The sequence below is a fragment of the Struthio camelus genome, chromosome W (genome assembly GCF_040807025.1).
Source record: "Struthio camelus isolate bStrCam1 chromosome W, bStrCam1.hap1, whole genome shotgun sequence".
Lineage (NCBI taxonomy): Eukaryota > Metazoa > Chordata > Aves > Struthioniformes > Struthionidae > Struthio > Struthio camelus.
In genome coordinates, this window is record NC_090981.1 from 22,139,432 (window position 1) to 22,163,887 (window position 24,456).

A 24,456-nucleotide genomic window follows, 5' to 3' on the forward strand; every position below is an offset into this window, starting at 1 on the left:
GTCGTGGCGGAGAATTTTGGAGGCCTGTTAGTAGGGCTTGTTATCGCTGGTTATGCAGGACTGTCGCTCCGTCTCGAGAGGTAAGGAAAGGGAGCGGCCTCGACGCGAGGTCCGGGTCGAGAGGAAGGGATGCGTGTGGAGGGGGAGTGCTGCCTTTGGAAGTCGTTGCCTGGCCGAGCGTCTGGAAGGGATGCTCCTTGCGGCGGCGGCCAGCTGAGCGCGGTCAATGTTGCTGGTGTGTGGTGCTTGCCAAGAGCCAAAGTGCTGGGAGAGGGAAAGCTAGAGATGCCAGGCGAGGGGGAGAGGAGTCGCTGCCTCTCGATAGGGATCGCTATCGATAGCTATCGCTATCGATCCCTATCGATAGGCCTGGAACTTGACAGGCATCGATGCTGCTCCATGTCGAGAGGTATGGGTGTCGGTGGGTGCCAGTGCCTGAGGCGGAGGAAAGTGGGTCTGCGAGCGCAGAATCTGCGTGCCAGCTGAGGCCGAGTCGAGAGCTATCCAGAGGCATCGTTAGCTGCAGGGGTCCTTCCCTGGCCGCCCGCACGCGTAGCGACGCTCGCCCGGGCCTGGCGATGCGGAGAACGGTCAGTGTTGATAGTCGTCGGTGCATGGCAAGGGCAACAGGGGTCTGAGAAGGGCGAGCTGTAGGTGGCTGTCGTGGCGGAGAATTTTGGAGGCCTGTTAGTAGGGCTTGTTATCGCTGGTTATGCAGGACTGTCGCTCCGTCTCGAGAGGTAAGGAAAGGGAGCGGCCTCGACGCGAGGTCCGGGTCGAGAGGAAGGGATGCGTGTGGAGGGGGAGTGCTGCCTTTGGAAGTCGTTGCCTGGCCGAGCGTCTGGAAGGGATGCTCCTTGCGGCGGCGGCCAGCTGAGCGCAGTCAATGTTGCTGGTGTGTGGTGCTTGCCAAGAGCCAAAGTGCTGGGAGAGGGAAAGCTAGAGATGCCAGGCGAGGGGGAGAGGAGTCGCTGCCTCTCGATAGGGATCGCTATCGATAGCTATCGCTATCGATCCCTATCGATAGGCCTGGAACTTGACAGGCATCGATGCTGCTCCATGTCGAGAGGTATGGGTGTCGGTGGGTGCCAGTGCCTGAGGCGGAGGAAAGTGGGTCTGCGAGCGCAGAATCTGCGTGCCAGCTGAGGCCGAGTCGAGAGCTATCCAGAGGCATTGTTAGCTGCAGGGGTCCTTCCCTGGCTGCCCGCACGCGTAGCAACGCTCGCCCGGGCCTGGCGATGCGGAGAACGGTCAGTGTTGATAGTCGTCGGTGCGTGGCGAGGGCAACAGGGGTCTGAGAAGGGCGAGCTGTAGGTGGCGGTCGTGGCGGAGAATTTTGGAGGCCTGTTAGTAGGGCTTGTTATCGCTGGTTATGCAGGACTGTCGCTCCGTCTCGAGAGGTAAGGAAAGGGAGCGGCCTCGACGCGAGGTCCGGGTCGAGAGGAAGGGATGCGTGTGGAGGGGGAGTGCTGCCTTTGGAAGTCGTTGCCTGGCCGAGCGTCTGGAAGGGATGCTCCTTGCGGCGGCGGCCAGCTGAGCGCGGTCAATGTTGCTGGTGTCTGGTGCTTGCCAAGAGCCAAAGTGCTGGGAGAGGGAAAGCTAGAGATGCCAGGCGAGGGGGAGAGGAGTCGCTGCCTCTCGATAGGGATCGCTATCGATAGCTATCGCTATCGATCCCTATCGATAGGCCTGGAACTTGACAGGCATCGATGCTGCTCCATGTCGAGAGGTATGGGTGTCGGTGGGTGCCAGTGCCTGAGGCGGAGGAAAGTGGGTCTGCGAGCGCAGAAGCTGCGTGCCAGCTGAGGCCGAGTCGAGAGCTATCCAGAGGCATCGTTAGCTGCAGGGGTCCTTCCCTGGCCGCCCGCACGCGTAGCGACGCTCGCCCGGGCCTGGCGATGCGGAGAACGGTCAGTGTTGATAGTCGTCGGTGCATGGCAAGGGCAACAGGGGTCTGAGAAGGGCGAGCTGTAGGTGGCGGTCGTGGCGGAGAATTTTGGAGTCCTGTTAGTAGGGCTTGTTATCGCTGGTTATGCAGGACTGTCGCTCCGTCTCGAGAGGTAAGGAAAGGGAGCGGCCTCGACGCGAGGTCCGGGTCGAGAGGAAGGGATGCGTGTGGAGGGGGAGTGCTGCCTTTGGAAGTCGTTGCCTGGCCGAGCGTCTGGAAGGGATGCTCCTTGCGGCGGCGGCCAGCTGAGCGCGGTCAATGTTGCTGGTGTCTGGTGCTTGCCAAGAGCCAAAGTGCTGGGAGAGGGAAAGCTAGAGATGCCAGGCGAGGGGGAGAGGAGTCGCTGCCTCTCGATAGGGATCGCTATCGATAGCTATCGCTATCGATCCCTATCGATAGGCCTGGAACTTGACAGGCATCGATGCTGCTCCATGTCGAGAGGTATGGGTGTCGGTGGGTGCCAGTGCCTGAGGCGGAGGAAAGTGGGTCTGCGAGCGCAGAATCTGCGTGCCAGCTGAGGCCGAGTCGAGAGCTATCCAGAGGCATCGTTAGCTGCAGGGGTCCTTCCCTGGCCGCCCGCACGCGTAGCGACGCTTGCCCGGGCCTGGCGATGCGGAGAACGGTCAGTGTTGATAGTCGTCGGTGCGTGGCGAGGGCAACAGGGGTCTGAGAAGGGCGAGCTGTAGGTGGCGGTCGTGGCGGAGAATTTTGGAGGCCTGTTAGTAGGGCTTGTTATCGCTGGTTATGCAGGACTGTCGCTCCGTCTCGAGAGGTAAGGAAAGGGAGCGGCCTCGACGCGAGGTCCGGGTCGAGAGGAAGGGATGCGTGTGGAGGGGGAGTGCTGTCTTTGGAAGTCGTTGCCTGGCCGAGCGTCTGGAAGGGATGCTCCTTGCGGCGGCGGCCAGCTGAGCGCGGTCAATGTTGCTGGTGTGTGGTGCTTGCCAAGAGCCAAAGTGCTGGGAGAGGGAAAGCTAGAGATGCCAGGCGAGGGGGAGAGGAGTCGCTGCCTCTCGATAGGGATCGCTATCGATAGCTATCGCTATCGATCCCTATCGATAGGCCTGGAACTTGACAGGCATCGGTGCTGCTCCATGTCGAGAGGTATGGGTGTCGGTGGGTGCCAGTGCCTGAGGCGGAGGAAAGTGGGTCTGCGAGCGCAGAAGCTGCGTGCCAGCTGAGGCCGAGTCGAGAGCTATCCAGAGGCATCGTTAGCTGCAGGGGTCCTTCCCTGGCCGCCCGCACGCGTAGCGACGCTCGCCCGGGCCTGGCGATGCGGAGAACGGTCAGTGTTGATAGTCGTCGGTGCATGGCAAGGGCAACAGGGGTCTGAGAAGGGCGAGCTGTAGGTGGCGGTCGTGGCGGAGAATTTTGGAGTCCTGTTAGTAGGGCTTGTTATCGCTGGTTATGCAGGACTGTCGCTCCGTCTCGAGAGGTAAGGAAAGGGAGCGGCCTCGACGCGAGGTCCGGGTCGAGAGGAAGGGATGCGTGTGGAGGGGGAGTGCTGCCTTTGGAAGTCGTTGCCTGGCCGAGCGTCTGGAAGGGATGCTCCTTGCGGCGGCGGCCAGCTGAGCGCGGTCAATGTTGCTGGTGTCTGGTGCTTGCCAAGAGCCAAAGTGCTGGGAGAGGGAAAGCTAGAGATGCCAGGCGAGGGGGAGAGGAGTCGCTGCCTCTCGATAGGGATCGCTATCGATAGCTATCGCTATCGATCCCTATCGATAGGCCTGGAACTTGACAGGCATCGATGCTGCTCCATGTCGAGAGGTATGGGTGTCGGTGGGTGCCAGTGCCTGAGGCGGAGGAAAGTGGGTCTGCGAGCGCAGAATCTGCGTGCCAGCTGAGGCCGAGTCGAGAGCTATCCAGAGGCATCGTTAGCTGCAGGGGTCCTTCCCTGGCCGCCCGCACGCGTAGCGACGCTCGCCCGGGCCTGGCGATGCGGAGAACGGTCAGTGTTGATAGTCGTCGGTGCGTGGCGAGGGCAACAGGGGTCTGAGAAGGGCGAGCTGTAGGTGGCGGTCGTGGCGGAGAATTTTGGAGGCCTGTTAGTAGGGCTTGTTATCGCTGGTTATGCAGGACTGTCGCTCCGTCTCGAGAGGTAAGGAAAGGGAGCGGCCTCGACGCGAGGTCCGGGTCGAGAGGAAGGGATGCGTGTGGAGGGGGAGTGCTGTCTTTGGAAGTCGTTGCCTGGCCGAGCGTCTGGAAGGGATGCTCCTTGCGGCGGCGGCCAGCTGAGCGCGGTCAATGTTGCTGGTGTCTGGTGCTTGCCAAGAGCCAAAGTGCTGGGAGAGGGAAAGCTAGAGATGCCAGGCGAGGGGGAGAGGAGTCGCTGCCTCTCGATAGGGATCGCTATCGATAGCTATCGCTATCGATCCCTATCGATAGGCCTGGAACTTGACAGGCATCGATGCTGCTCCATGTCGAGAGGTATGGGTGTCGGTGGGTGCCAGTGCCTGAGGCGGAGGAAAGTGGGTCTGCGAGCGCAGAATCTGCGTGCCAGCTGAGGCCGAGTCGAGAGCTATCCAGAGGCATCGTTAGCTGCAGGGGTCCTTCCCTGGCCGCCCGCACGCGTAGCGACGCTTGCCCGGGCCTGGCGATGCGGAGAACGGTCAGTGTTGATAGTCGTCGGTGCGTGGCGAGGGCAACAGGGGTCTGAGAAGGGCGAGCTGTAGGTGGCGGTCGTGGCGGAGAATTTTGGAGGCCTGTTAGTAGGGCTTGTTATCGCTGGTTATGCAGGACTGTCGCTCCGTCTCGAGAGGTAAGGAAAGGGAGCGGCCTCGACGCGAGGTCCGGGTCGAGAGGAAGGGATGCGTGTGGAGGGGGAGTGCTGTCTTTGGAAGTCGTTGCCTGGCCGAGCGTCTGGAAGGGATGCTCCTTGCGGCGGCGGCCAGCTGAGCGCGGTCAATGTTGCTGGTGTGTGGTGCTTGCCAAGAGCCAAAGTGCTGGGAGAGGGAAAGCTAGAGATGCCAGGCGAGGGGGAGAGGAGTCGCTGCCTCTCGATAGGGATCGCTATCGATAGCTATCGCTATCGATCCCTATCGATAGGCCTGGAACTTGACAGGCATCGGTGCTGCTCCATGTCGAGAGGTATGGGTGTCGGTGGGTGCCAGTGCCTGAGGCGGAGGAAAGTGGGTCTGCGAGCGCAGAAGCTGCGTGCCAGCTGAGGCCGAGTCGAGAGCTATCCAGAGGCATCGTTAGCTGCAGGGGTCCTTCCCTGGCCGCCCGCACGCGTAGCGACGCTCGCCCGGGCCTGGCGATGCGGAGAACGGTCAGTGTTGATAGTCGTCGGTGCATGGCAAGGGCAACAGGGGTCTGAGAAGGGCGAGCTGTAGGTGGCGGTCGTGGCGGAGAATTTTGGAGTCCTGTTAGTAGGGCTTGTTATCGCTGGTTATGCAGGACTGTCGCTCCGTCTCGAGAGGTAAGGAAAGGGAGCGGCCTCGACGCGAGGTCCGGGTCGAGAGGAAGGGATGCGTGTGGAGGGGGAGTGCTGCCTTTGGAAGTCGTTGCCTGGCCGAGCGTCTGGAAGGGATGCTCCTTGCGGCGGCGGCCAGCTGAGCGCGGTCAATGTTGCTGGTGTCTGGTGCTTGCCAAGAGCCAAAGTGCTGGGAGAGGGAAAGCTAGAGATGCCAGGCGAGGGGGAGAGGAGTCGCTGCCTCTCGATAGGGATCGCTATCGATAGCTATCGCTATCGATCCCTATCGATAGGCCTGGAACTTGACAGGCATCGATGCTGCTCCATGTCGAGAGGTATGGGTGTCGGTGGGTGCCAGTGCCTGAGGCGGAGGAAAGTGGGTCTGCGAGCGCAGAATCTGCGTGCCAGCTGAGGCCGAGTCGAGAGCTATCCAGAGGCATCGTTAGCTGCAGGGGTCCTTCCCTGGCCGCCCGCACGCGTAGCGACGCTCGCCCGGGCCTGGCGATGCGGAGAACGGTCAGTGTTGATAGTCGTCGGTGCGTGGCGAGGGCAACAGGGGTCTGAGAAGGGCGAGCTGTAGGTGGCGGTCGTGGCGGAGAATTTTGGAGGCCTGTTAGTAGGGCTTGTTATCGCTGGTTATGCAGGACTGTCGCTCCGTCTCGAGAGGTAAGGAAAGGGAGCGGCCTCGACGCGAGGTCCGGGTCGAGAGGAAGGGATGCGTGTGGAGGGGGAGTGCTGTCTTTGGAAGTCGTTGCCTGGCCGAGCGTCTGGAAGGGATGCTCCTTGCGGCGGCGGCCAGCTGAGCGCGGTCAATGTTGCTGGTGTCTGGTGCTTGCCAAGAGCCAAAGTGCTGGGAGAGGGAAAGCTAGAGATGCCAGGCGAGGGGGAGAGGAGTCGCTGCCTCTCGATAGGGATCGCTATCGATAGCTATCGCTATCGATCCCTATCGATAGGCCTGGAACTTGACAGGCATCGGTGCTGCTCCATGTCGAGAGGTATGGGTGTCGGTGGGTGCCAGTGCCTGAGGCGGAGGAAAGTGGGTCTGCGAGCGCAGAATCTGCGTGCCAGCTGAGGCCGAGTCGAGAGCTATCCAGAGGCATCGTTAGCTGCAGGGGTCCTTCCCTGGCCGCCCGCACGCGTAGCGACGCTCGCCCGGGCCTGGCGATGCGGAGAACGGTCAGTGTTGATAGTCGTCGGTGCATGGCAAGGGCAACAGGGGTCTGAGAAGGGCGAGCTGTAGGTGGCTGTCGTGGCGGAGAATTTTGGAGGCCTGTTAGTAGGGCTTGTTATCGCTGGTTATGCAGGACTGTCGCTCCGTCTCGAGAGGTAAGGAAAGGGAGCGGCCTCGACGCGAGGTCCGGGTCGAGAGGAAGGGATGCGTGTGGAGGGGGAGTGCTGCCTTTGGAAGTCGTTGCCTGGCCGAGCGTCTGGAAGGGATGCTCCTTGCGGCGGCGGCCAGCTGAGCGCGGTCAATGTTGCTGGTGTGTGGTGCTTGCCAAGAGCCAAAGTGCTGGGAGAGGGAAAGCTAGAGATGCCAGGCGAGGGGGAGAGGAGTCGCTGCCTCTCGATAGGGATCGCTATCGATAGCTATCGCTATCGATCCCTATCGATAGGCCTGGAACTTGACAGGCATCGATGCTGCTCCATGTTGAGAGGTATGGGTGTCGGTGGGTGCCAGTGCCTGAGGCGGAGGAAAGTGGGTCTGCGAGCGCAGAATCTGCGTGCCAGCTGAGGCCGAGTCGAGAGCTATCCAGAGGCATTGTTAGCTGCAGGGGTCCTTCCCTGGCTGCCCGCACGCGTAGCGACGCTCGCCCGGGCCTGGCGATGCGGAGAACGGTCAGTGTTGATAGTCGTCGGTGCGTGGCGAGGGCAACAGGGGTCTGAGAAGGGCGAGCTGTAGGTGGCGGTCGTGGCGGAGAATTTTGGAGGCCTGTTAGTAGGGCTTGTTATCGCTGGTTATGCAGGACTGTCGCTCCGTCTCGAGAGGTAAGGAAAGGGAGCGGCCTCGACGCGAGGTCCGGGTCGAGAGGAAGGGATGCGTGTGGAGGGGGAGTGCTGCCTTTGGAAGTCGTTGCCTGGCCGAGCGTCTGGAAGGGATGCTCCTTGCGGCGGCGGCCAGCTGAGCGCGGTCAATGTTGCTGGTGTGTGGTGCTTGCCAAGAGCCAAAGTGCTGGGAGAGGGAAAGCTAGAGATGCCAGGCGAGGGGGAGAGGAGTCGCTGCCTCTCGATAGGGATCGCTATCGATAGCTATCGCTATCGATCCCTATCGATAGGCCTGGAACTTGACAGGCATCGATGCTGCTCCATGTCGAGAGGTATGGGTGTCGGTGGGTGCCAGTGCCTGAGGCGGAGGAAAGTGGGTCTGCGAGCGCAGAATCTGCGTGCCAGCTGAGGCCGAGTCGAGAGCTATCCAGAGGCATCGTTAGCTGCAGGGGTCCTTCCCTGGCCGCCCGCACGCGTAGCGACGCTCGCCCGGGCCTGGCGATGCGGAGAACGGTCAGTGTTGATAGTCGTCGGTGCATGGCAAGGGCAACAGGGGTCTGAGAAGGGCGAGCTGTAGGTGGCTGTCGTGGCGGAGAATTTTGGAGGCCTGTTAGTAGGGCTTGTTATCGCTGGTTATGCAGGACTGTCGCTCCGTCTCGAGAGGTAAGGAAAGGGAGCGGCCTCGACGCGAGGTCCGGGTCGAGAGGAAGGGATGCGTGTGGAGGGGGAGTGCTGCCTTTGGAAGTCGTTGCCTGGCCGAGCGTCTGGAAGGGATGCTCCTTGCGGCGGCGGCCAGCTGAGCGCAGTCAATGTTGCTGGTGTGTGGTGCTTGCCAAGAGCCAAAGTGCTGGGAGAGGGAAAGCTAGAGATGCCAGGCGAGGGGGAGAGGAGTCGCTGCCTCTCGATAGGGATCGCTATCGATAGCTATCGCTATCGATCCCTATCGATAGGCCTGGAACTTGACAGGCATCGATGCTGCTCCATGTCGAGAGGTATGGGTGTCGGTGGGTGCCAGTGCCTGAGGCGGAGGAAAGTGGGTCTGCGAGCGCAGAATCTGCGTGCCAGCTGAGGCCGAGTCGAGAGCTATCCAGAGGCATTGTTAGCTGCAGGGGTCCTTCCCTGGCCGCCCGCACGCGTAGCGACGCTTGCCCGGGCCTGGCGATGCGGAGAACGGTCAGTGTTGATAGTCGTCGGTGCGTGGCGAGGGCAACAGGGGTCTGAGAAGGGCGAGCTGTAGGTGGCGGTCGTGGCGGAGAATTTTGGAGGCCTGTTAGTAGGGCTTGTTATCGCTGGTTATGCAGGACTGTCGCTCCGTCTCGAGAGGTAAGGAAAGGGAGCGGCCTCGACGCGAGGTCCGGGTCGAGAGGAAGGGATGCGTGTGGAGGGGGAGTGCTGCCTTTGGAAGTCGTTGCCTGGCCGAGCGTCTGGAAGGGATGCTCCTTGCGGCGGCGGCCAGCTGAGCGCGGTCAATGTTGCTGGTGTGTGGTGCTTGCCAAGAGCCAAAGTGCTGGGAGAGGGAAAGCTAGAGATGCCAGGCGAGGGGGAGAGGAGTCGCTGCCTCTCGATAGGGATCGCTATCGATAGCTATCGCTATCGATCCCTATCGATAGGCCTGGAACTTGACAGGCATCGGTGCTGCTCCATGTCGAGAGGTATGGGTGTCGGTGGGTGCCAGTGCCTGAGGCGGAGGAAAGTGGGTCTGCGAGCGCAGAAGCTGCGTGCCAGCTGAGGCCGAGTCGAGAGCTATCCAGAGGCATCGTTAGCTGCAGGGGTCCTTCCCTGGCCGCCCGCACGCGTAGCGACGCTCGCCCGGGCCTGGCGATGCGGAGAACGGTCAGTGTTGATAGTCGTCGGTGCATGGCAAGGGCAACAGGGGTCTGAGAAGGGCGAGCTGTAGGTGGCGGTCGTGGCGGAGAATTTTGGAGTCCTGTTAGTAGGGCTTGTTATCGCTGGTTATGCAGGACTGTCGCTCCGTCTCGAGAGGTAAGGAAAGGGAGCGGCCTCGACGCGAGGTCCGGGTCGAGAGGAAGGGATGCGTGTGGAGGGGGAGTGCTGCCTTTGGAAGTCGTTGCCTGGCCGAGCGTCTGGAAGGGATGCTCCTTGCGGCGGCGGCCAGCTGAGCGCGGTCAATGTTGCTGGTGTCTGGTGCTTGCCAAGAGCCAAAGTGCTGGGAGAGGGAAAGCTAGAGATGCCAGGCGAGGGGGAGAGGAGTCGCTGCCTCTCGATAGGGATCGCTATCGATAGCTATCGCTATCGATCCCTATCGATAGGCCTGGAACTTGACAGGCATCGATGCTGCTCCATGTCGAGAGGTATGGGTGTCGGTGGGTGCCAGTGCCTGAGGCGGAGGAAAGTGGGTCTGCGAGCGCAGAATCTGCGTGCCAGCTGAGGCCGAGTCGAGAGCTATCCAGAGGCATCGTTAGCTGCAGGGGTCCTTCCCTGGCCGCCCGCACGCGTAGCGACGCTTGCCCGGGCCTGGCGATGCGGAGAACGGTCAGTGTTGATAGTCGTCGGTGCGTGGCGAGGGCAACAGGGGTCTGAGAAGGGCGAGCTGTAGGTGGCGGTCGTGGCGGAGAATTTTGGAGGCCTGTTAGTAGGGCTTGTTATCGCTGGTTATGCAGGACTGTCGCTCCGTCTCGAGAGGTAAGGAAAGGGAGCGGCCTCGACGCGAGGTCCGGGTCGAGAGGAAGGGATGCGTGTGGAGGGGGAGTGCTGTCTTTGGAAGTCGTTGCCTGGCCGAGCGTCTGGAAGGGATGCTCCTTGCGGCGGCGGCCAGCTGAGCGCGGTCAATGTTGCTGGTGTCTGGTGCTTGCCAAGAGCCAAAGTGCTGGGAGAGGGAAAGCTAGAGATGCCAGGCGAGGGGGAGAGGAGTCGCTGCCTCTCGATAGGGATCGCTATCGATAGCTATCGCTATCGATCCCTATCGATAGGCCTGGAACTTGACAGGCATCGGTGCTGCTCCATGTCGAGAGGTATGGGTGTCGGTGGGTGCCAGTGCCTGAGGCGGAGGAAAGTGGGTCTGCGAGCGCAGAAGCTGCGTGCCAGCTGAGGCCGAGTCGAGAGCTATCCAGAGGCATCGTTAGCTGCAGGGGTCCTTCCCTGGCCGCCCGCACGCGTAGCGACGCTCGCCCGGGCCTGGCGATGCGGAGAACGGTCAGTGTTGATAGTCGTCGGTGCATGGCAAGGGCAACAGGGGTCTGAGAAGGGCGAGCTGTAGGTGGCTGTCGTGGCGGAGAATTTTGGAGGCCTGTTAGTAGGGCTTGTTATCGCTGGTTATGCAGGACTGTCGCTCCGTCTCGAGAGGTAAGGAAAGGGAGCGGCCTCGACGCGAGGTCCGGGTCGAGAGGAAGGGATGCGTGTGGAGGGGGAGTGCTGCCTTTGGAAGTCGTTGCCTGGCCGAGCGTCTGGAAGGGATGCTCCTTGCGGCGGCGGCCAGCTGAGCGCGGTCAATGTTGCTGGTGTGTGGTGCTTGCCAAGAGCCAAAGTGCTGGGAGAGGGAAAGCTAGAGATGCCAGGCGAGGGGGAGAGGAGTCGCTGCCTCTCGATAGGGATCGCTATCGATAGCTATCGCTATCGATCCCTATCGATAGGCCTGGAACTTGACAGGCATCGATGCTGCTCCATGTCGAGAGGTATGGGTGTCGGTGGGTGCCAGTGCCTGAGGCGGAGGAAAGTGGGTCTGTGAGCGCAGAATCTGCGTGCCAGCTGAGGCCGAGTCGAGAGCTATCCAGAGGCATTGTTAGCTGCAGGGGTCCTTCCCTGGCTGCCCGCACGCGTAGCGACGCTCGCCCGGGCCTGGCGATGCGGAGAACGGTCAGTGTTGATAGTCGTCGGTGCGTGGCGAGGGCAACAGGGGTCTGAGAAGGGCGAGCTGTAGGTGGCGGTCGTGGCGGAGAATTTTGGAGGCCTGTTAGTAGGGCTTGTTATCGCTGGTTATGCAGGACTGTCGCTCCGTCTCGAGAGGTAAGGAAAGGGAGCGGCCTCGACGCGAGGTCCGGGTCGAGAGGAAGGGATGCGTGTGGAGGGGGAGTGCTGCCTTTGGAAGTCGTTGCCTGGCCGAGCGTCTGGAAGGGATGCTCCTTGCGGCGGCGGCCAGCTGAGCGCGGTCAATGTTGCTGGTGTCTGGTGCTTGCCAAGAGCCAAAGTGCTGGGAGAGGGAAAGCTAGAGATGCCAGGCGAGGGGGAGAGGAGTCGCTGCCTCTCGATAGGGATCGCTATCGATAGCTATCGCTATCGATCCCTATCGATAGGCCTGGAACTTGACAGGCATCGATGCTGCTCCATGTCGAGAGGTATGGGTGTCGGTGGGTGCCAGTGCCTGAGGCGGAGGAAAGTGGGTCTGCGAGCGCAGAATCTGCGTGCCAGCTGAGGCCGAGTCGAGAGCTATCCAGAGGCATTGTTAGCTGCAGGGGTCCTTCCCTGGCTGCCCGCACGCGTAGCAACGCTCGCCCGGGCCTGGCGATGCGGAGAACGGTCAGTGTTGATAGTCGTCGGTGCGTGGCGAGGGCAACAGGGGTCTGAGAAGGGTGAGCTGTAGGTGGCGGTCGTGGCGGAGAATTTTGGAGGCCTGTTAGTAGGGCTTGTTATCGCTGGTTATGCAGGACTGTCGCTCCGTCTCGAGAGGTAAGGAAAGGGAGCGGCCTCGACCCGAGGTCCGGGTCGAGAGGAAGGGATGCGTGTGGAGGGGGAGTGCTGTCTTTGGAAGTCGTTGCCTGGCCGAGCGTCTGGAAGGGATGCTCCTTGCGGCGGCGGCCAGCTGAGCGCGGTCAATGTTGCTGGTGTCTGGTGCTTGCCAAGAGCCAAAGTGCTGGGAGAGGGAAAGCTAGAGATGCCAGGCGAGGGGGAGAGGAGTCGCTGCCTCTCGATAGGGATCGCTATCGATAGCTATCGCTATCGATCCCTATCGATAGGCCTGGAACTTGACAGGCATCGATGCTGCTCCATGTCGAGAGGTATGGGTGTCGGTGGGTGCCAGTGCCTGAGGCGGAGGAAAGTGGGTCTGCGAGCGCAGAATCTGCGTGCCAGCTGAGGCCGAGTCGAGAGCTATCCAGAGGCATTGTTAGCTGCAGGGGTCCTTCCCTGGCTGCCCGCACGCGTAGCAACGCTCGCCCGGGCCTGGCGATGCGGAGAACGGTCAGTGTTGATAGTCGTCGGTGCGTGGCGAGGGCAACAGGGGTCTGAGAAGGGCGAGCTGTAGGTGGCGGTCGTGGCGGAGAATTTTGGAGGCCTGTTAGTAGGGCTTGTTATCGCTGGTTATGCAGGACTGTCGCTCCGTCTCGAGAGGTAAGGAAAGGGAGCGGCCTCGACCCGAGGTCCGGGTCGAGAGGAAGGGATGCGTGTGGAGGGGGAGTGCTGTCTTTGGAAGTCGTTGCCTGGCCGAGCGTCTGGAAGGGATGCTCCTTGCGGCGGCGGCCAGCTGAGCGCGGTCAATGTTGCTGGTGTCTGGTGCTTGCCAAGAGCCAAAGTGCTGGGAGAGGGAAAGCTAGAGATGCCAGGCGAGGGGGAGAGGAGTCGCTGCCTCTCGATAGGGATCGCTATCGATAGCTATCGCTATCGATCCCTATCGATAGGCCTGGAACTTGACAGGCATCGATGCTGCTCCATGTTGAGAGGTATGGGTGTCGGTGGGTGCCAGTGCCTGAGGCGGAGGAAAGTGGGTCTGCGAGCGCAGAATCTGCGTGCCAGCTGAGGCCGAGTCGAGAGCTATCCAGAGGCATTGTTAGCTGCAGGGGTCCTTCCCTGGCTGCCCGCACGCGTAGCAACGCTCGCCCGGGCCTGGCGATGCGGAGAACGGTCAGTGTTGATAGTCGTCGGTGCGTGGCGAGGGCAACAGGGGTCTGAGAAGGGCGAGCTGTAGGTGGCGGTCGTGGCGGAGAATTTTGGAGGCCTGTTAGTAGGGCTTGTTATCGCTGGTTATGCAGGACTGTCGCTCCGTCTCGAGAGGTAAGGAAAGGGAGCGGCCTCGACGCGAGGTCCGGGTCGAGAGGAAGGGATGCGTGTGGAGGGGGAGTGCTGTCTTTGGAAGTCGTTGCCTGGCCGAGCGTCTGGAAGGGATGCTCCTTGCGGCGGCGGCCAGCTGAGCGCGGTCAATGTTGCTGGTGTGTGGTGCTTGCCAAGAGCCAAAGTGCTGGGAGAGGGAAAGCTAGAGATGCCAGGCGAGGGGGAGAGGAGTCGCTGCCTCTCGATAGGGATCGCTATCGATAGCTATCGCTATCGATCCCTATCGATAGGCCTGGAACTTGACAGGCATCGATGCTGCTCCATGTCGAGAGGTATGGGTGTCGGTGGGTGCCAGTGCCTGAGGCGGAGGAAAGTGGGTCTGCGAGCGCAGAATCTGCGTGCCAGCTGAGGCCGAGTCGAGAGCTATCCAGAGGCATCGTTAGCTGCAGGGGTCCTTCCCTGGCCGCCCGCACGCGTAGCGACGCTTGCCCGGGCCTGGCGATGCGGAGAACGGTCAGTGTTGATAGTCGTCGGTGCGTGGCGAGGGCAACAGGGGTCTGAGAAGGGCGAGCTGTAGGTGGCGGTCGTGGCGGAGAATTTTGGAGGCCTGTTAGTAGGGCTTGTTATCGCTGGTTATGCAGGACTGTCGCTCCGTCTCGAGAGGTAAGGAAAGGGAGCGGCCTCGACGCGAGGTCCGGGTCGAGAGGAAGGGATGCGTGTGGAGGGGGAGTGCTGCCTTTGGAAGTCGTTGCCTGGCCGAGCGTCTGGAAGGGATGCTCCTTGCGGTGGCCGCCAGCTGAGCGCGGTCAATGTTGCTGGTGTCTGGTGCTTGCCAAGAGCCAAAGTGCTGGGAGAGGGAAAGCTAGAGATGCCAGGCGAGGGGGAGAGGAGTCGCTGCCTCTCGATAGGGATCGCTATCGATAGCTATCGCTATCGATCCCTATCGATAGGCCTGGAACTTGACAGGCATCGATGCTGCTCCATGTCGAGAGGTATGGGTGTCGGTGGGTGCCAGTGCCTGAGGCGGAGGAAAGTGGGTCTGCGAGCGCAGAATCTGCGTGCCAGCTGAGGCCGAGTCGAGAGCTATCCAGAGGCATCGTTAGCTGCAGGGGTCCTTCCCTGGCCGCCCGCACGCGTAGCGACGCTTGCCCGGGCCTGGCGATGCGGAGAACGGTCAGTGTTGATAGTCGTCGGTGCGTGGCGAGGGCAACAGGGGTCTGAGAAGGGCGAGCTGTAGGTGGCGGTCATGGCGGAGAATTTTGGAGGCCTGTTAGTAGGGCTTGTTATCGCTGGTTATGCAGGACTGTCGCTCCGTCTCGAGAGGTAAGGAAAGGGAGCGGCCTCGACGCGAGGTCCGGGTCGAGAGGAAGGGATGCGTGTGGAGGGGGAGTGCTGCCTTTGGAAGTCGTTGCCTGGCCGAGTGTCTGGAAGGGATGCTCCTTGCGGCGGCGGCCAGCTGAGCGCGGTCAATGTTGCTGGTGTCTGGTGCTTGCCAAGAGCCAAAGTGCTGGGAGAGGGAAAGCTAGAGATGCCAGGCGAGGGGGAGAGGAGTCGCTGCCTCTCGATAGGGATCGCTATCGATAGCTATCGCTATCGATCCCTATCGATAGGCCTGGAACTTGACAGGCATCGATGCTGCTCCATGTTGAGAGGTATGGGTGTCGGTGGGTGCCAGTGCCTGAGGCGGAGGAAAGTGGGTCTGCGAGCGCAGAATCTGCGTGCCAGCTGAGGCCGAGTCGAGAGCTATCCAGAGGCATTGTTAGGTGCAGGGGTCCTTCCCTGGCCGCCCGCACGCGTAGCGACGCTCGCCCAGGCCTGGCGATGCGGAGAACGGTCAGTGTTGATAGTCGTCGGTGCGTGGCGAGGGCAACAGGGGTCTGAGAAGGGCGAGCTGTAGGTGGCGGTCGTGGCGGAGAATTTTGGAGGCCTGTTAGTAGGGCTTGTTATCGCTGGTTATGCAGGACTGTCGCTCCGTCTCGAGAGGTAAGGAAAGGGAGCGGCCTCGACGCGAGGTCCGGGTCGAGAGGAAGGGATGCGTGTGGAGGGGGAGTGCTGCCTTTGGAAGTCGTTGCCTGGCCGAGCGTCTGGAAGGGATGCTCCTTGCGGCGGCGGCCAGCTGAGCGCGGTCAATGTTGCTGGTGTCTGGTGCTTGCCAAGAGCCAAAGTGCTGGGAGAGGGAAAGCTAGAGATGCCAGGCGAGGGGGAGAGGAGTCGCTGCCTCTCGATAGGGATCGCTATCGATAGCTATCGCTATCGATCCCTATCGATAGGCCTGGAACTTGACAGGCATCGATGCTGCTCCATGTCGAGAGGTATGGGTGTCGGTGGGTGCCAGTGCCTGAGGCGGAGGAAAGTGGGTCTGCGAGCGCAGAATCTGCGTGCCAGCTGAGGCCGAGTCGAGAGCTATCCAGAGGCATCGTTAGCTGCAGGGGTCCTTCCCTGGCCACCCGCACGCGTAGCGACGCTTGCCCGGGCCTGGCGATGCGGTGAACGGTCAGTGTTGATAGTCGTCGGTGCGTGGTGAGGGCAACAGGGGTCTGAGAAGGGCGAGCTGTAGGTGGCGGTCGTGGCGGAGAATTTTGGAGGCCTGTTAGTAGGGCTTGTTATCGCTGGTTATGCAGGACTGTCGCTCCGTCTCGAGAGGTAAGGAAAGGGAGCGGCCTCGACCCGAGGTCCGGGTCGAGAGGAAGGGATGCGTGTGGAGGGGGAGTGCTGCCTTTGGAAGTCGTTGCCTGGCCGAGCGTCTGGAAGGGATGCTCCTTGCGGCGGCGGCCAGCTGAGCGCGGTCAATGTTGCTGGTGTGTGGTGCTTGCCAAGAGCCAAAGTGCTGGGAGAGGGAAAGCTAGAGATGCCAGGCGAGGGGGAGAGGAGTCGCTGCCTCTCGATAGGGATCGCTATCGATAGCTATCGCTATCGATCCCTATCGATAGGCCTGGAACTTGACAGGCATCGATGCTGCTCCATGTTGAGAGGTATGGGTGTCGGTGGGTGCCAGTGCCTGAGGCGGAGGAAAGTGGGTCTGCGAGCGCAGAATCTGCGTGCCAGCTGAGGCCGAGTCGAGAGCTATCCAGAGGCATTGTTAGCTGCAGGGGTCCTTCCCTGGCCGCCCGCACGCGTAGCGACGCTCGCCCGGGCCTGGCGATGCGGAGAACGGTCAGTGTTGATAGTCGTCGGTGCGTGGCGAGGGCAACAGGGGTCTGAGAAGGGCGAGCTGTAGGTGGCGGTCGTGGCGGAGAATTTTGGAGGCCTGTTAGTAGGGCTTGTTATCGCTGGTTATGCAGGACTGTCGCTCCGTCTCGAGAGGTAAGGAAAGGGAGCGGCCTCGACGCGAGGTCCGGGTCGAGAGGAAGGGATGCGTGTGGAGGGGGAGTGCTGCCTTTGGAAGTCGTTGCCTGGCCGAGCGTCTGGAAGGGATGCTCCTTGCGGCGGCGGCCAGCTGAGCGCGGTCAATGTTGCTGGTGTCTGGTGCTTGCCAAGAGCCAAAGTGCTGGGAGAGGGAAAGCTAGAGATGCCAGGCGAGGGGGAGAGGAGTCGCTGCCTCTCGATAGGGATCGCTATCGATAGCTATCGCTATCGATCCCTATCGATAGGCCTGGAACTTGACAGGCATCGATGCTGCTCCATGTTGAGAGGTATGGGTGTCGGTGGGTGCCAGTGCCTGAGGCGGAGGAAAGTGGGTCTGCGAGCGCAGAATCTGCGTGCCAGCTGAGGCCGAGTCGAGAGCTATCCAGAGGCATTGTTAGCTGCAGGGGTCCTTCCCTGGCCGCCCGCACGCGTAGCGACGCTCGCCCGGGCCTGGCGATGCGGAGAACGGTCAGTGTTGATAGTCGTCGGTGCGTGGCGAGGGCAACAGGGGTCTGAGAAGGGCGAGCTGTAGGTGGCGGTCGTGGCGGAGAATTTTGGAGGCCTGTTAGTAGGGCTTGTTATCGCTGGTTATGCAGGACTGTCGCTCCGTCTCGAGAGGTAAGGAAAGGGAGCGGCCTCGACGCGAGGTCCGGGTCGAGAGGAAGGGATGCGTGTGGAGGGGGAGTGCTGCCTTTGGAAGTCGTTGCCTGGCCGAGCGTCTGGAAGGGATGCTCCTTGCGGTGGCCGCCAGCTGAGCGCGGTCAATGTTGCTGGTGTGTGGTGCTTGCCAAGAGCCAAAGTGCTGGGAGAGGGAAAGCTAGAGATGCCAAGCGAGGGGGAGAGGAGTCGCTGCCTCTCGATAGGGATCGCTATCGATAGCTATCGCTATCGATCCCTATCGATAGGCCTGGAACTTGACAGGCATCGATGCTGCTCCATGTCGAGAGGTATGGGTGTCGGTGGGTGCCAGTGCCTGAGGCGGAGGAAAGTGGGTCTGCGAGCGCAGAATCTGCGTGCCAGCTGAGGCCGAGTCGAGAGCTATCCAGAGGCATCGTTAGCTGCAGGGGTCCTTCCCTGGCCGCCCGCACGCGTAGCGACGCTTGCCCGGGCCTGGCGATGCGGAGAACGGTCAGTGTTGATAGTCGTCGGTGCGTGGCGAGGGCAACAGGGGTCTGAGAAGGGCGAGCTGTAGGTGGCGGTCGTGGCGGAGAATTTTGGAGGCCTGTTAGTAGGGCTTGTTATCGCTGGTTATGCAGGACTGTCGCTCCGTCTCGAGAGGTAAGGAAAGGGAGCGGCCTCGACGCGAGGTCCGGGTCGAGAGGAAGGGATGCGTGTGGAGGGGGAGTGCTGCCTTTGGAAGTCGTTGCCTGGCCGAGTGTCTGGAAGGGATGCTCCTTGCGGCGGCGGCCAGCTGAGCGCGGTCAATGTTGCTGGTGTCTGGTGCTTGCCAAGAGCCAAAGTGCTGGGAGAGGGAAAGCTAGAGATGCCAGGCGAGGGGGAGAGGAGTCGCTGCCTCTCGATAGGGATCGCTATCGATAGCTATCGCTATCGATCCCTATCGATAGGCCTGGAACTTGACAGGCATCGATGCTGCTCCATGTTGAGAGGTATGGGTGTCGGTGGGTGCCAGTGCCTGAGGCGGAGGAAAGTGGGTCTGCGAGCGCAGAATCTGCGTGCCAGCTGAGGCCGAGTCGAGAGCTATCCAGAGGCATTGTTAGGTGCAGGGGTCCTTCCCTGGCCGCCCGCACGCGTAGCGACGCTCGCCCAGGCCTGGCGATGCGGAGAACGGTCAGTGTTGATAGTCGTCGGTGCGTGGCGAGGGCAACAGGGGTCTGAGAAGGGCGAGCTGTAGGTGGCGGTCGTGGCGGAGAATTTTGGAGGCCTGTTAGTAGGGCTTGTTATCGCTGGTTATGCAGGACTGTCGCTCCGTCTCGAGAGGTAAGGAAAGGGAGCGGCCTCGACGCGAGGTCCGGGTCGAGAGGAAGGGATGCGTGTGGAGGGGGAGTGCTGCCTTTGGAAGTCGTTGCCTGGCCGAGCGTCTGGAAGGGATGCTCCTTGCGGCGGCGGCCAGCTGAGCGCGGTCAATGTTGCTGGTGTCTGGTGCTTGCCAAGAGCCAAAGTGCTGGGAGAGGGAAAGCTAGAGATGCCAGGCGAGGGGGAGAGGAGTCGCTGCCTCTCGATAGGGATCGCTATCGATAGCTATCGCTATCGATCCCTATCGATAGGCCTGGAACTTGACAGGCATCGATGCTGCTCCATGTCGAGAGGTATGGGTGTCGGTGGGTGCCAGTGCCTGAGGCGGAGGAAAGTGGGTCTGCGAGCGCAGAATCTGCGTGCCAGCTGAGGCCGAGTCGAGAGCTATCCAGAGGCATCGTTAGCTGCAGGGGTCCTTCCCTGGCCACCCGCACGCGTAGCGACGCTTGCCCGGGCCTGGCGATGCGGTGAACGGTCAGTGTTGATAGTCGTCGGTGCGTGGTGAGGGCAACAGGGGTCTGAGAAGGGCGAGCTGTAGGTGGCGGTCGTGGCGGAGAATTTTGGAGGCCTGTTAGTAGGGCTTGTTATCGCTGGTTATGCAGGACTGTCGCTCCGTCTCGAGAGGTAAGGAAAGGGAGCGGCCTCGACCCGAGGTCCGGGTCGAGAGGAAGGGATGCGTGTGGAGGGGGAGTGCTGCCTTTGGAAGTCGTTGCCTGGCCGAGCGTCTGGAAGGGATGCTCCTTGCGGCGGCGGCCAGCTGAGCGCGGTCAATGTTGCTGGTGTGTGGTGCTTGCCAAGAGCCAAAGTGCTGGGAGAGGGAAAGCTAGAGATGCCAGGCGAGGGGGAGAGGAGTCGCTGCCTCTCGATAGGGATCGCTATCGATAGCTATCGCTATCGATCCCTATCGATAGGCCTGGAACTTGACAGGCATCGATGCTGCTCCATGTTGAGAGGTATGGGTGTCGGTGGGTGCCAGTGCCTGAGGCGGAGGAAAGTGGGTCTGCGAGCGCAGAATCTGCGTGCCAGCTGAGGCCGAGTCGAGAGCTATCCAGAGGCATTGTTAGCTGCAGGGGTCCTTCCCTGGCCGCCCGCACGCGTAGCGACGCTCGCCCGGGCCTGGCGATGCGGAGAACGGTCAGTGTTGATAGTCGTCGGTGCGTGGCGAGGGCAACAGGGGTCTGAGAAGGGCGAGCTGTAGGTGGCGGTCGTGGCGGAGAATTTTGGAGGCCTGTTAGTAGGGCTTGTTATCGCTGGTTATGCAGGACTGTCGCTCCGTCTCGAGAGGTAAGGAAAGGGAGCGGCCTCGACGCGAGGTCCGGGTCGAGAGGAAGGGATGCGTGTGGAGGGGGAGTGCTGCCTTTGGAAGTCGTTGCCTGGCCGAGCGTCTGGAAGGGATGCTCCTTGCGGCGGCGGCCAGCTGAGCGCGGTCAATGTTGCTGGTGTCTGGTGCTTGCCAAGAGCCAAAGTGCTGGGAGAGGGAAAGCTAGAGATGCCAGGCGAGGGGGAGAGGAGTCGCTGCCTCTCGATAGGGATCGCTATCGATAGCTATCGCTATCGATCCCTATCGATAGGCCTGGAACTTGACAGGCATCGATGCTGCTCCATGTTGAGAGGTATGGGTGTCGGTGGGTGCCAGTGCCTGAGGCGGAGGAAAGTGGGTCTGCGAGCGCAGAATCTGCGTGCCAGCTGAGGCCGAGTCGAGAGCTATCCAGAGGCATTGTTAGCTGCAGGGGTCCTTCCCTGGCCGCCCGCACGCGTAGCGACGCTCGCCCGGGCCTGGCGATGCGGAGAACGGTCAGTGTTGATAGTCGTCGGTGCGTGGCGAGGGCAACAGGGGTCTGAGAAGGGCGAGCTGTAGGTGGCGGTCGTGGCGGAGAATTTTGGAGGCCTGTTAGTAGGGCTTGTTATCGCTGGTTATGCAGGACTGTCGCTCCGTCTCGAGAGGTAAGGAAAGGGAGCGGCCTCGACGCGAGGTCCGGGTCGAGAGGAAGGGATGCGTGTGGAGGGGGAGTGCTGCCTTTGGAAGTCGTTGCCTGGCCGAGCGTCTGGAAGGGATGCTCCTTGCGGTGGCCGCCAGCTGAGCGCGGTCAATGTTGCTGGTGTGTGGTGCTTGCCAAGAGCCAAAGTGCTGGGAGAGGGAAAGCTAGAGATGCCAAGCGAGGGGGAGAGGAGTCGCTGCCTCTCGATAGGGATCGCTATCGATAGCTATCGCTATCGATCCCTATCGATAGGCCTGGAACTTGACAGGCATCGATGCTGCTCCATGTCGAGAGGTATGGGTGTCGGTGGGTGCCAGTGCCTGAGGCGGAGGAAAGTGGGTCTGCGAGCGCAGAATCTGCGTGCCAGCTGAGGCCGAGTCGAGAGCTATCCAGAGGCATCGTTAGCTGCAGGGGTCCTTCCCTGGCCGCCCGCACGCGTAGCGACGCTTGCCCGGGCCTGGCGATGCGGAGAACGGTCAGTGTTGATAGTCGTCGGTGCGTGGCGAGGGCAACAGGGGTCTGAGAAGGGCGAGCTGTAGGTGGCGGTCGTGGCGGAGAATTTTGGAGGCCTGTTAGTAGGGCTTGTTATCGCTGGTTATGCAGGACTGTCGCTCCGTCTCGAGAGGTAAGGAAAGGGAGCGGCCTCGACGCGAGGTCCGGGTCGAGAGGAAGGGATGCGTGTGGAGGGGGAGTGCTGCCTTTGGAAGTCGTTGCCTGGCCGAGTGTCTGGAAGGGATGCTCCTTGCGGCGGCGGCCAGCTGAGCGCGGTCAATGTTGCTGGTGTGTGGTGCTTGCCAAGAGCCAAAGTGCTGGGAGAGGGAAAGCTAGAGATGCCAGGCGAGGGGGAGAGGAGTCGCTGCCTCTCGATAGGGATCGCTATCGATAGCTATCGCTATCGATCCCTATCGATAGGCCTGGAACTTGACAGGCATCGATGCTGCTCCATGTCGAGAGGTATGGGTGTCGGTGGGTGCCAGTGCCTGAGGCGGAGGAAAGTGGGTCTGCGAGCGCAGAATCTGCGTGCCAGCTGAGGCCGAGTCGAGAGCTATCCAGAGGCATTGTTAGGTGCAGGGGTCCTTCCCTGGCCGCCCGCACGCGTAGCGACGCTCGCCCGGGCCTGGCGATGCGGAGAACGGTCAGTGTTGATAGTCGTCGGTGCGTGGCGAGGGCAACAGGGGTCTGAGAAGGGCGAGCTGTAGGTGGCGGTCGTGGCGGAGAATTTTGGAGGCCTGTTAGTAGGGCTTGTTATCGCTGGTTATGCAGGACTGTCGCTCCGTCTCGAGAGGTAAGGAAAGGGAGCGGCCTCGACGCGAGGTCCGGGTCGAGAGGAAGGGATGCGTGTGGAGGGGGAGTGCTGCCTTTGGAAGTCGTTGCCTGGCCGAGCGTCTGGAAGGGATGCTCCTTGCGGCGGCGGCCAGCTGAGCGCGGTCAATGTTGCTGGTGTGTGGTGCTTGCCAAGAGCCAAAGTGCTGGGAGAGGGAAAGCTAGAGATGCCAGGCGAGGGGGAGAGGAGTCGCTGCCTCTCGATAGGGATCGCTATCGATAGCTATTGCTATCGATCCCTATCGATAGGCCTGGAACTTGACAGGCATCGGTGCTGCTCCATGTCGAGAGGTATGGGTGTCGGTGGGTGCCAGTGCCTGAGGCGGAGGAAAGTGGGTCTGCGAGCGCAGAATCTGCGTGCCAGCTGAGGCCGAGTCGAGAGCTATCCAGAGGCATTGTTAGCTGCAGGGGTCCTTCCCTGGCCGCCCGCACGCGTAGCGACGCTCGCCCGGGCCTGGCGATGCGGAGAACGGTCAGTGTTGATAGTCGTCGGTGCATGGCGAGGGCAACAGGGGTCTGAGAAGGGCGAGCTGTAGGTGGCCGTCGTGGCGGAGAATTTTGGAGGCCTGTTAGTAGGGCTTGTTATCGCTGGTTATGCAGGACTGTCGCTCCGTCTCGAGAGGTAAGGAAAGGGAGCGGCCTCGACGCGAGGTCCGGGTCGAGAGGAAGGGATGCGTGTGGAGGGGGAGTGCTGCCTTTGGAAGTCGTTGCCTGGCCGAGCGTCTGGAAGGGATGCTCCTTGCGGCGGCGGCCAGCTGAGCGCGGTCAATGTTGCTGGTGTCTGGTGCTTGCCAAGAGCCAAAGTGCTGGGAGAGGGAAAGCTAGAGATGCCAGGCGAGGGGGAGAGGAGTCGCTGCCTCTCGATAGGGATCGCTATCGATAGCTATCGCTATCGATCCCTATCGATAGGCCTGGAACTTGACAGGCATCGATGCTGCTCCATGTTGAGAGGTATGGGTGTCGGTGGGTGCCAGTGCCTGAGGCGGAGGAAAGTGGGTCTGCGAGCGCAGAATCTGCGTGCCAGCTGAGGCCGAGTCGAGAGCTATCCAGAGGCATTGTTAGCTGCAGGGGTCCTTCCCTGGCCGCCCGCACGCGTAGCGACGCTCGCCCGGGCCTGGCGATGCGGAGAACGGTCAGTGTTGATAGTCGTCGGTGCGTGGCGAGGGCAACAGGGGTCTGAGAAGGGCGAGCTGTAGGTGGCGGTCGTGGCGGAGAATTTTGGAGGCCTGTTAGTAGGGCTTGTTATCGCTGGTTATGCAGGACTGTCGCTCCGTCTCGAGAGGTAAGGAAAGGGAGCGGCCTCGACGCGAGGTCCGGGTCGAGAGGAAGGGATGCGTGTGGAGGGGGAGTGCTGTCTTTGGAAGTCGTTGCCTGGCCGAGCGTCTGGAAGGGATGCTCCTTGCGGCGGCGGCCAGCTGAGCGCGGTCAATGTTGCTGGTGTGTGGTGCTTGCCAAGAGCCAAAGTGCTGGGAGAGGGAAAGCTAGAGATGCCAGGCGAGGGGGAGAGGAGTCGCTGCCTCTCGATAGGGATCGCTATCGATAGCTATCGCTATCGATCCCTATCGATAGGCCTGGAACTTGACAGGCATCGATGCTGCTCCATGTCGAGAGGTATGGGTGTCGGTGGGTGCCAGTGCCTGAGGCGGAGGAAAGTGGGTCTGCGAGCGCAGAATCTGCGTGCCAGCTGAGGCCGAGTCGAGAGCTATCCAGAGGCATCGTTAGCTGCAGGGGTCCTTCCCTGGCCGCCCGCACGCGTAGCGACGCTTGCCCGGGCCTGGCGATGCGGAGAACGGTCAGTGTTGATAGTCGTCGGTGCGTGGCGAGGGCAACAGGGGTCTGAGAAGGGCGAGCTGTAGGTGGCGGTCGTGGCGGAGAATTTTGGAGGCCTGTTAGTAGGGCTTGTTATCGCTGGTTATGCAGGACTGTCGCTCCGTCTCGAGAGGTAAGGAAAGGGAGCGGCCTCGACGCGAGGTCCGGGTCGAGAGGAAGGGATGCGTGTGGAGGGGGAGTGCTGCCTTTGGAAGTCGTTGCCTGGCCGAGCGTCTGGAAGGGATGCTCCTTGCGGCGGCGGCCAGCTGAGCGCGGTCAATGTTGCTGGTGTCTGGTGCTTGCCAAGAGCCAAAGTGCTGGGAGAGGGAAAGCTAGAGATGCCAGGCGAGGGGGAGAGGAGTCGCTGCCTCTCGATAGGGATCGCTATCGATAGCTATCGCTATCGATCCCTATCGATAGGCCTGGAACTTGACAGGCATCGATGCTGCTCCATGTCGAGAGGTATGGGTGTCGGTGGGTGCCAGTGCCTGAGGCGGAGGAAAGTGGGTCTGCGAGCGCAGAATCTGCGTGCCAGCTGAGGCCGAGTCGAGAGCTATCCAGAGGCATTGTTAGCTGCAGGGGTCCTTCCCTGGCCGCCCGCACGCGTAGCGACGCTCGCCCGGGCCTGGCGATGCGGAGAACGGTCAGTGTTGATAGTCGTCGGTGCGTGGCGAGGGCAACAGGGGTCTGAGAAGGGCGAGCTGTAGGTGGCGGTCGTGGCGGAGAATTTTGGAGGCCTGTTAGTAGGG